The 9063-nt window shown below is 38.3% G+C and overlaps 1 non-coding gene across 1 annotated transcript; it reads left to right on the top strand.

Annotated features, from left to right (window-relative positions):
* Window positions 1–7975: 7975 nt before the first annotated feature.
* LOC138890974 (small nucleolar RNA R71) lies at window positions 7976–8082 on the top strand. The gene has a single exon (XR_011407336.1). It is a non-coding gene; the product is annotated as a small nucleolar RNA R71 (small nucleolar RNA).
* The last annotated feature ends 981 nt before the right edge of the window (window positions 8083–9063 follow it).

The raw sequence follows: 9063 nt of genomic DNA, 5'->3' as shown, positions 1-9063 counted from the left end.
AGCATAACAAGCTCCAACACAGGAAGCAGTGTCCCCGGCAAACGGAGCGGAATGATAAAACTTGTGTTCAGAAAGGCAAAAGGCCAGTGTCATCCCCAGCAGTTTTCGAAAGAAAAGCACCAGAGGAAATACAAGCCGGCAAGAAAGCAAGGCAACTAGAGCAAATGGAAGATAGATAAGATTTTGTAATTCCTAGTTTAGTCTAACTTCTGGTTTTCTTTTGGCACGGTGTAATAAGGAGATCGGTAAGCAGTAGCAACAGCATGCAGCAGCAGTAACAACAAAATTTCAGTTCCATGGTAGTCCCAGCTACCAAAACTTCCTGAACTACATTAACCTGATTCCCTTCTAGCCAGGGATATATAGGAAACCTTTGAAGCAAAGGTTCGGTTAAATCTTTTTTCAAAAAATGCTTCACACGGAGTATTCCAACGGGCAAAAATCGCTCGTATCCGCTCACTTTATCTTTGTACGAAAATCCTTCATGTTTTCGGACAAAGAGGGGCAGATATGAGCACGTGATTTTTGCATCACGAAAACTACTCCAAAAGAAATAAAAAATAAAACAAAATTCTCTTGGTGTACAATTTTTAGGATTTGCGTGTCATTTTGGATAATTATTTGTGTTTTGTCCGCAAATGTTTACCTTGTTGTAGTTAATTGAAAAATACAAAAGAAAAAATACATGTTGTATGCATATTTAGGATTTAATTATGCATTTAGGAATTAATTAAACCGTCATTTGGCTCTGAAAAAGAAGATCACAAAAAATATGCGTTTTATTCTATTTGTTGTCATTGTGTGATTTTATTTTAAGATTTTAATTTGTGTGTTAATTGTTGTAAGTGTTAATTAATATTTGTGTAGTTTTATTTTTGATTTTACAATTTAATTAGGAATTGTTTTTAAATTAAATCAAAGAAGGAAAAGGAAAAGAGCTCAAAAAAAAATGAAGTAAATTCGAACTGGGCCAATTTTAAAGAAAAGAGAGTTCAGGCCCAAAAGTCACACACCCACCCGGCCCAGGTCTGTCAACCCAAAAAACCATCAAACGACGTAGTATAGGGCAAGAGCTACGTCGTTTTGATGAGGCCCGTCCAGTTAATCTCAAAAGACAACCAAACAACGCCGTATTGGCATTTTCCATCTGGACCGTTGATCAAATAGATCTAACGGTCCAGTTCAGTTCTTTCATTAAACCAAACGACGTCGTGTGATTGTATTTAATCGGGACCATTCATTGCTTTTGATCTAATGGATCCCAGGCCTTCCCTCATGACCCGACCCACTCCCGTATGAGACCAACCCAAACCCCCCTGTTTAAATAAAACGGCATCGTTCCCTTAAGTGAAGAGATCCTGGCCATCAATCTCACCTGATCCAACGGCCAGGATCCATCCCTCCCCTTTGTATATAAGCCCCTAATTCTCACCCCATGCCCCAAACCAAACCCCCCCTTTTGCCCTGTTCATCGTCTCTCTTAGAGACGGACCCCAAAACCCTAGCCGCCCTAAAATCCTTCCGTTTGAAACCCTGCGGCAACAACGCTGTCGGCCACCACCTTAACACCATAAGGTCATCTGACCACCCCCGTTCCAAATATGTTACTCATTTGGTTCGAATCTTCTCCCATCTTCTCGAATCTTCATTTGAAGATTCGAGCCAAACTGAAACCTACACCAACCAACCCCAAATTCATACCAGGCAACCCCCAGACCTCCCTCATACCATAAATGACTTTGGTTCCATTCAAATCTGTCTAGAAATGTTCGAACCTTAAATCGAAAACCAGGAACCCTAGAAATTCCAAATCATGGAATCCGTCCAAATTAAGTGAGGATTTGGGATCTAATCGACCTTAATCGAAGTGTTCTCAGTTGAGAACACTTCGACTAAGGTCTGTTCGACCTCAAAGTGTCAGAGTCCGAGTTTCGAGCCTGGGTCCGTATAGTTCTGGTATTCTGAGGTATTTTTCTTCTTTCCTTTGTCCGTGTTCATGTTTTTTTATCTATGTATCTATTTATTTGTTAGTTTAGTTTTATTGTTTTAAAATTCTTTTTGTCAATTGATTCTGTTCATCTTCAGTGGACCTTTTATTTGGTCCAATTTTGTTATTTGTTTATGTTTACTGTAATCATTATGTGTTATAAATTGTGTAATCGATTAATAAGTTGCGCCGATTATTTAGTTTCCTGTTAGTCTATGATTCTGTCAATAATACTGATTGCCTATTGCTTTGTTGCTGATTTGTTCAGTGTCAATTGTAATATGTAATCGGTTAATTAAGCTTCGTTGATTAGGTTATTCGTATAGTTTGAATCATTCGGCATTCTGTTGTTTATAGTTTTCAAATTGTTAGTTATCCGATTAATTCAGATTCTGTTTTGATTATGAGCATTGTTCTGAATCACTGGAACCTTTATATTTGATGTATTTTCTGTCGTAAAGTACTAGCTGAATTGGTTATAGCTGTTAATCAAATCAGTTTTGGTTGATTGTTAGTTAAACAGATTTCAGAATTAAGATTTTAATACAGTTGAATAGTTGTATTAGGAGACAGTAATATTCAGGGGTTTTCCGGGTTGATTTAGGAATGAAATAGTTAGGATTAATATTTTGATATTAGTGCTTTGTTAGTGGGGTATTAATTAATACACTAATGGGGAACAAAAGGTAATGGGGGCTGAAATTAAGGAAAAGGTTAGTGGAATTTAAAGTGAAAAAACCAGATTGTTAGTGGAAAAATTCTGATTTGAATAAGGAAAAGGGGTCGGGCACTAAGTTTGAAAGGGGAGATGGTTGTATAAGAGGGCAGATTGAGGACTGAAAAAGGGGGATTTTTCTGAAAATTTGATCCCATTTTGAAAAAAAAACGTCAGCTTTAATTGTGGGGCTGAGTTTTGAGTTTTGAAGAAAACTGAGAGTTTGTTTGATAGTGATTCTGTATTGAGGGTTGAAAAATCAGGACTGTCTCCTTGCATCTTCTGCATTTCTGAATACATTCTGGTTCTGACCAAATTGCTGAATATTTCTGGGGTTTTCACTGAAGTTTTAAGTGGTTTTCTTGAGCTGTTATTTCCCGGGTTGCATTGTTTCGTATTGGTGCTATTTAACTGCTTTTTCTGGGTTTTTCTCCATTGGTTTTCGGGACTGCTAGTTGCCTGTTGGTTATTGTTGTTGTTGTTGTTGTGTTATTTACTGTTGTCCTGCTGATCTTCCTCTTCTTCTCTTGTTCTATTACCATGTACATTCTCGAATCACAATGTCATGTAGCTGTTGAAAAAAAATGAAAGGCAATGCTCGAATAGTCGAGTATTTAAGTTGTACTGATAGCTTAATAATCAAATGATAGGTAGTTTTAAAGTCTATCTTTATAATTCAATAAAGAATGCGGACTATAGGATTTATATTCGACTGAACTGTTTTTTTTTCTACAATTTTCCTTAGTTTCAATGTATGATAGTTGGGGTTTTGTTTTGTTTTAAATAAATATATCAAGTTGTTGGAATTGAACAAGTTTAGGTAATTCTAATTGGAGCCAGTATCAGTCTGAAATAATAGGTTAATCGTGAACATGTAGATATACCTAGTTAAGGCGCGAATTTGGGCTAATTTTGTGAATTAGATATTAAGGTTTGGTTCAGGCAGCTTGTTTGTTTAAAAGGGGGCTTGTTTGGTTTGAAGAGGTAAGTGTTGAATAGGTTTAGTTCTGCCAGTTTTAGGTAGAAATAAAAAGGCCATTAATTTTATAGAATCCGTAGGCTTGACATATTTGAAGAGCGATTCAATGTCGAAAGGATAAGAACCTTAATCCAATAGGTTATTCAAGTTAACGAGCTAGCTTCAACAAACTTTCGTAAGCATCAGTAATTAAGGTGGGTTTAGTTTCAAGTAGTTGAAAAGCATTTAGTCCCAATGACTCAATTCGTCTAATAATGCGAGTTTAATCTAATTATAGGCTAATTAGTTTCTTTTGAATATATTATTTGTCGATTCCGTATTTTATTTATAATTTCAATTTTAGTAATCTTCTTTTCCGTTAAACATTTGTCTTAATCTAGCAATTAATATGTTACGTTTTTTTAAGCATGTATTTAATTAGAATTTTTCTCTTTTATTTTAGAAACGAATTTAATAGAAATGTAGTCACTTTAGGATATCCTTAAAATAAATGAGGCATGCTTCGCAAAAAAAAAAAATCGTAAGCTGCGGGGCCCTCTATACGTGTTGGTAAAATTACTTAGACTTTGGGATGGATTGTTTAGCAAAATTTTACGGTCCTACCCAAAATAATGATACGCTAGTCGCTTTAGGTGCGTATTTAACAATGTTATCTTCTTAAACTCGGGTGCACATTTATGTGACCCAAATCCAAATCTCAACAGAGTTGAAATGTGTCAACAACCACGGGTGCATTGATGTGACGTGGTTCGAGATGTATTTTCATGATATTGCAATTCTCGTTAAAAGTAATAATAATAAAAGCAGTATACAGTTAAAATTTGCACATAGATTCAACATGTATTAAAAATCAGATAAATAAGTCGAATATGACAGTTGAGCGACCGTGCTAGAACCACGGAACTCGGGAATGCCTAACACCTTCTCCCGGGTTAACAGAATTCCTTATCCGGATTTCTGGTGCGCAGACTGTTAAACAGAGTCATTCTTTTCCTCGATTCGGGATTCAACCGGTGACTTGGGACACCATAAATCTCCCAAGTGGCGACTCTGAAATAAATAACTAAATCTTGTTTCGATTGTCCTTTAATTGGAAAAACTCTCTCGTGTGACAGTCAGTATAAACAATTACCTTTGAGCCTATCAGGTATGACCTGAATTTGTCAAACGCGAATACCACAACTAGCATCTCTTTCTCACTATATAATTCAGTTGGGCACCACTCAAGGTTCTACTTGCATAGTAGATTGGATTCATGACTTTATCTTTTCTCTGCCCAATGGCTGCTCCCACAGCATAGTCGCTTGTATCACACATCAACTCAAAAGGTTATCCCCAATCGGGTGCCACTATGATTGGTGCAGTCACCAGTTTATTCTTCAACTCCTCAAACGCTACCCTACAGTCATCAGAAAACACAAAGGGGTGAGCTTATTCAAGCAATTTACACAAAGGGCTAGTAATTTTAGAGAAATCTTTTATAAACCGCCTATAGAAGCCGGCATGACCAAGGAAACTTCTTATGGACTTGACAGACGTGGGTAGTGGTAACTTCTCAATTATATCACCTTTAGCACGGTCCACTTCAATGCCCTTACTTGACACTCGATGCCCCAACACTATACCTTTTTGTACCATGAAATGACATTTTTCCCAGTTTAGTATCAGATTAGTCTCCATACACCTCTTCAATACTCTTTTCAAGTTCATAAGGCAATCATCGAATTATTTTACCACCACTGAGAATTCATCTATAAAAACCTCCATTATTTCCTCTACCATATCTATAAAAATGTCCATCATGCGCCTTTGGAATATGGTGGGTGCGTTGCATAGGCCAAATGACATTTTTTGAAAGTCGTAGATGCTATACGGGCAGGTGAACAACGTTTTCTCTCTATCATCTAGGGCAATAGAGATCTGGTTATACCCCGAGTATCCATCTAGGAAGCAAAAATGGGACCTCCCCGTTAATCTGTCTAGCATCTGATCAATTAATGGCAGCGGAAAATGGTCTTTTCGGGTGGCCTTGTTCAATTTTCTATAGTCTATACAAATTTGCCAACCCGTGACTGTTCTTGTTGAGATTAGCTCATTGTTATCAATTTGCACCAATGTCATTCCACCTTTCTTTGGCACACACTAAATTGGGTTAACGTAGTTGCTGTCGGAGATGGGGAAAATGATTCCCGCATCTAACCACTTGATCACCTCCTTTTCATGACTTCTTTCATGTTGGGGTGAAACCTTATTTGATGTCTTCTGGAAGGTTTGTGCCCATCTTCCAGTAAAATCTTATGCATACAAAAGGCCGGACTGATCCCCTTAATATCTACAATGGTCCAGCTAATTGCAGTTTTGCACTCTATTAACACCTGCAAAAGTTGTTCTGCCTGCACATCTAACAAAGCAGATGAGATAATAATAGGCAAAGTCGAGTTAGGTCCCAAGAAAGCATACCTGAGGTGATATGGTAGTGGTTTCAATTCCAACTGTGGTGGCTCTTCAATCGATGGAGCCTTCAAGAGCCAACACCCACTCCGCAAGTCCTTACCATTTACCTCTTCTAAGTTCATAAAGTAGGCCGCAAGAGGATCCTTTGCATTAAGTGCCTCATCATCTTCCTCAATGATCACATCCACAGCTTCTATCAAAGAGCAATTTGCAAACTCACCGGGTCGTCGCATAGACTTTTACACATTAAATGTTATCTCTTCATCATTCAGGTTCATCTTTAGCTTCCCAGTTTCACAATCAATTAGAGCTCTCCTAGTGGCCAAGAATGGCCTTCCCAAAATTATGGGAATCTCCTCATCAACCCGGTAGTCCAGAATGATAAAATCTGCTGGAAATACAAACCTTCCAACCTGCACCAGTACATCATCAAGTATACCTGATGGCCTCTTCATCGTTCGATTGGCTAGCTGCCTATTGTGCATGGGATTATGAAACTCCATGGGTCGGACAACTTCTCAACTTTAGGTCTCGTCACGACAGCACTACATGTCTGAGTTAGTGTAACAGTGGCCAAGTCTTGAAAGTCAAACTTGCGAGACATCAAGTCCTTCATCAATTTTGCTTAACCAGACATCTCCCTCAAGGCATCAATCAATGGAATATACACCTGGATTTGCTTCAACATCTCTATGAATTTCTTATACTGCTCATCCTTCTGATATTTGGCCAATCGCTGTGGGAAGGGTGCTGGAGGTCGCTTGATTTGAGTTTGATCCTACTCGGGCACTATTTCTAATGCCTTCTCTTGCACTAACTCAGTATCCTTCGCAACCTCTTTTTCTTTGCTTGTTTCCGTTGGTGCATATTGTACCGTCACCTCTATTAACCCTGTTGGATAATCTACCTCAATTGGTACTGGCACAAGTATCTCAGTTGGTCGGCTTTCGCGAGCAATTTCTTGCTCTATATCAAGATCTCTACCATTTCTTAGACTCACCACCATAAGCTGATTTGGGCCCTGCTCTTTTTGATTGACATGTGTGTCTGCAGGTAACGCCCCTTAGGGACGATTATGTAGATCCATGGATAACTGCTCTAATTGAATTTCATTGCCTTTTATCGCTGAGTCATGTGCTTCCACTTTCTCTTGCATTTTTCTATTGGACCCAATCAGTTGTTGCAACATTCCTTTAATTTCAGACAACCCATCATCTTGTCTCACTATCTGTTGTTGTTGAGGCTATTGATAAGCTAGCTGCTGATTTTGCTGATTGTATCCCCGTTGCCTTTGGTAAGGCACAACTTGACCCTACGGTCGCATAGATCTAGGATTGTTGCTATTATTGTACTGCTGCTGTGCTGGTCTATATTACTGATTCTGCTGCCCCCACTTCTGACCACCTTATCTCTGTCCTCTATAGTTGCCCATATAGTTTATATTTTCTTGATAGTTCTGGTTGTCACTTTCACCACTCCACGAGCATACATATGTTTGGTTAATACATGGTGTACATAAGCCTCCATTAGTTGTGTCAACAATGTGTACTTGCTTCTCACCTGATTCGTCAATCTTCTTGATGAGGATACTCATTTGCGTCATTAGAGTGGCCATATTCTCGGCTATGGAGTTGTTTGGGTCCAAAGCCACTGATTGAACTACATGAGTGATTGTAGAGTCTCTTGTTATCCATGCTGAGTTTTGAGCCATTTTATCAAGTAAGACCTTGCATTCCCTAAATGATTTGCTCAAAAATGCTCCACCTGCTGAAGCATCAACATTGGCCTTCAAGTTGTCTGCTAATCCTATATAGAACCTTTGCCCAACATCTGATCTAAAATGCCATGATGTGGACACTTAATCAGCATACCTTTGAACCTATCCCATATTTCTTGCAATGTTTAAGTTGATTTCTGCCTGAAGTTCAATATCTCATCAACTTGTTTGGCGGTCTTATTGGGTGGGTAGAATTTATTCAATAATTGCTTAACAAATTCCTCCCAAATAGTAATGGAGTTTATGGGGAGCGAATTGAGCCAAGTCCGAGCCTCTCCAGTCACTGATAATGGAAACAACAACAACCTTATTGCTTATGGTGTCACATTTGGTTGCCTTTGCGTGACACATATCCACAGAAAATTTTTCAGATGCTGCTGAGGATCTTCAATGTAAGACCCCGAGAATAGTCCCTTGTTCTGCAATAAATGTAGCATGTTTTTTGTGATTTGAAATGACTTCGCTTGTATCTGAGGGACTGCAATTGTGATTGCCAGATTTTCAGCGGTGGGTTGTGCCCAATCATACAAGGTTGCTTCTGATACAAGAGGTGCCACCATGATTGTCCGGGTCATTCACATTGTTTCGGTTGTTTTGGTCGTCAATGAAATCACCCATATCTAGTTTGATTCATTCTATTGAGTTCCATTGTCATTTGTCCTTCTTGTTTGCACGATTTAATGCCTTGAAAACTTTCTCAGGATCCGATAATGCTTCAAACAATTCACCAGTTTTTGAGGAGTTTCTAGGCATGCACCGGTAACACCAAGACTACATACGTTAAACTTTCAATATAATTAATTTAAAATGAAGAAAATTGATTAAACTAAGAATCCTAGCACATTTTCTAGTTGTAATTAATAACACCAAAAATTCCCCGGCAACAGAGCTAAAATTTGATCACACCCAACTATGCCTCCTAAGAGGTCTAGCGGTCTTTGCAAATATAATCCGGTTTACACATCCGGAGTCGAATCCCACAGAGAATTAACCTACTAATTACAACCACTAGACTCGCATGAATTCAAATCATCAACCTTCAGAACTATTAAATAACGATTTGAATATTTACTAACTAAGAACAAATTAATTAAAATGCAGTAATTTATAGCTAACAGAGGAAAGGTTGTGGACAAGATTTGGAAAAGTCT

Source organism: Nicotiana sylvestris, chromosome 4, assembly GCF_000393655.2.
Source record: "Nicotiana sylvestris chromosome 4, ASM39365v2, whole genome shotgun sequence".
Lineage (NCBI taxonomy): Eukaryota > Viridiplantae > Streptophyta > Magnoliopsida > Solanales > Solanaceae > Nicotiana > Nicotiana sylvestris.
Note: the sequence above shows the minus strand (reverse complement) of the source record. Positions and strands in the feature narration are given on the sequence as shown.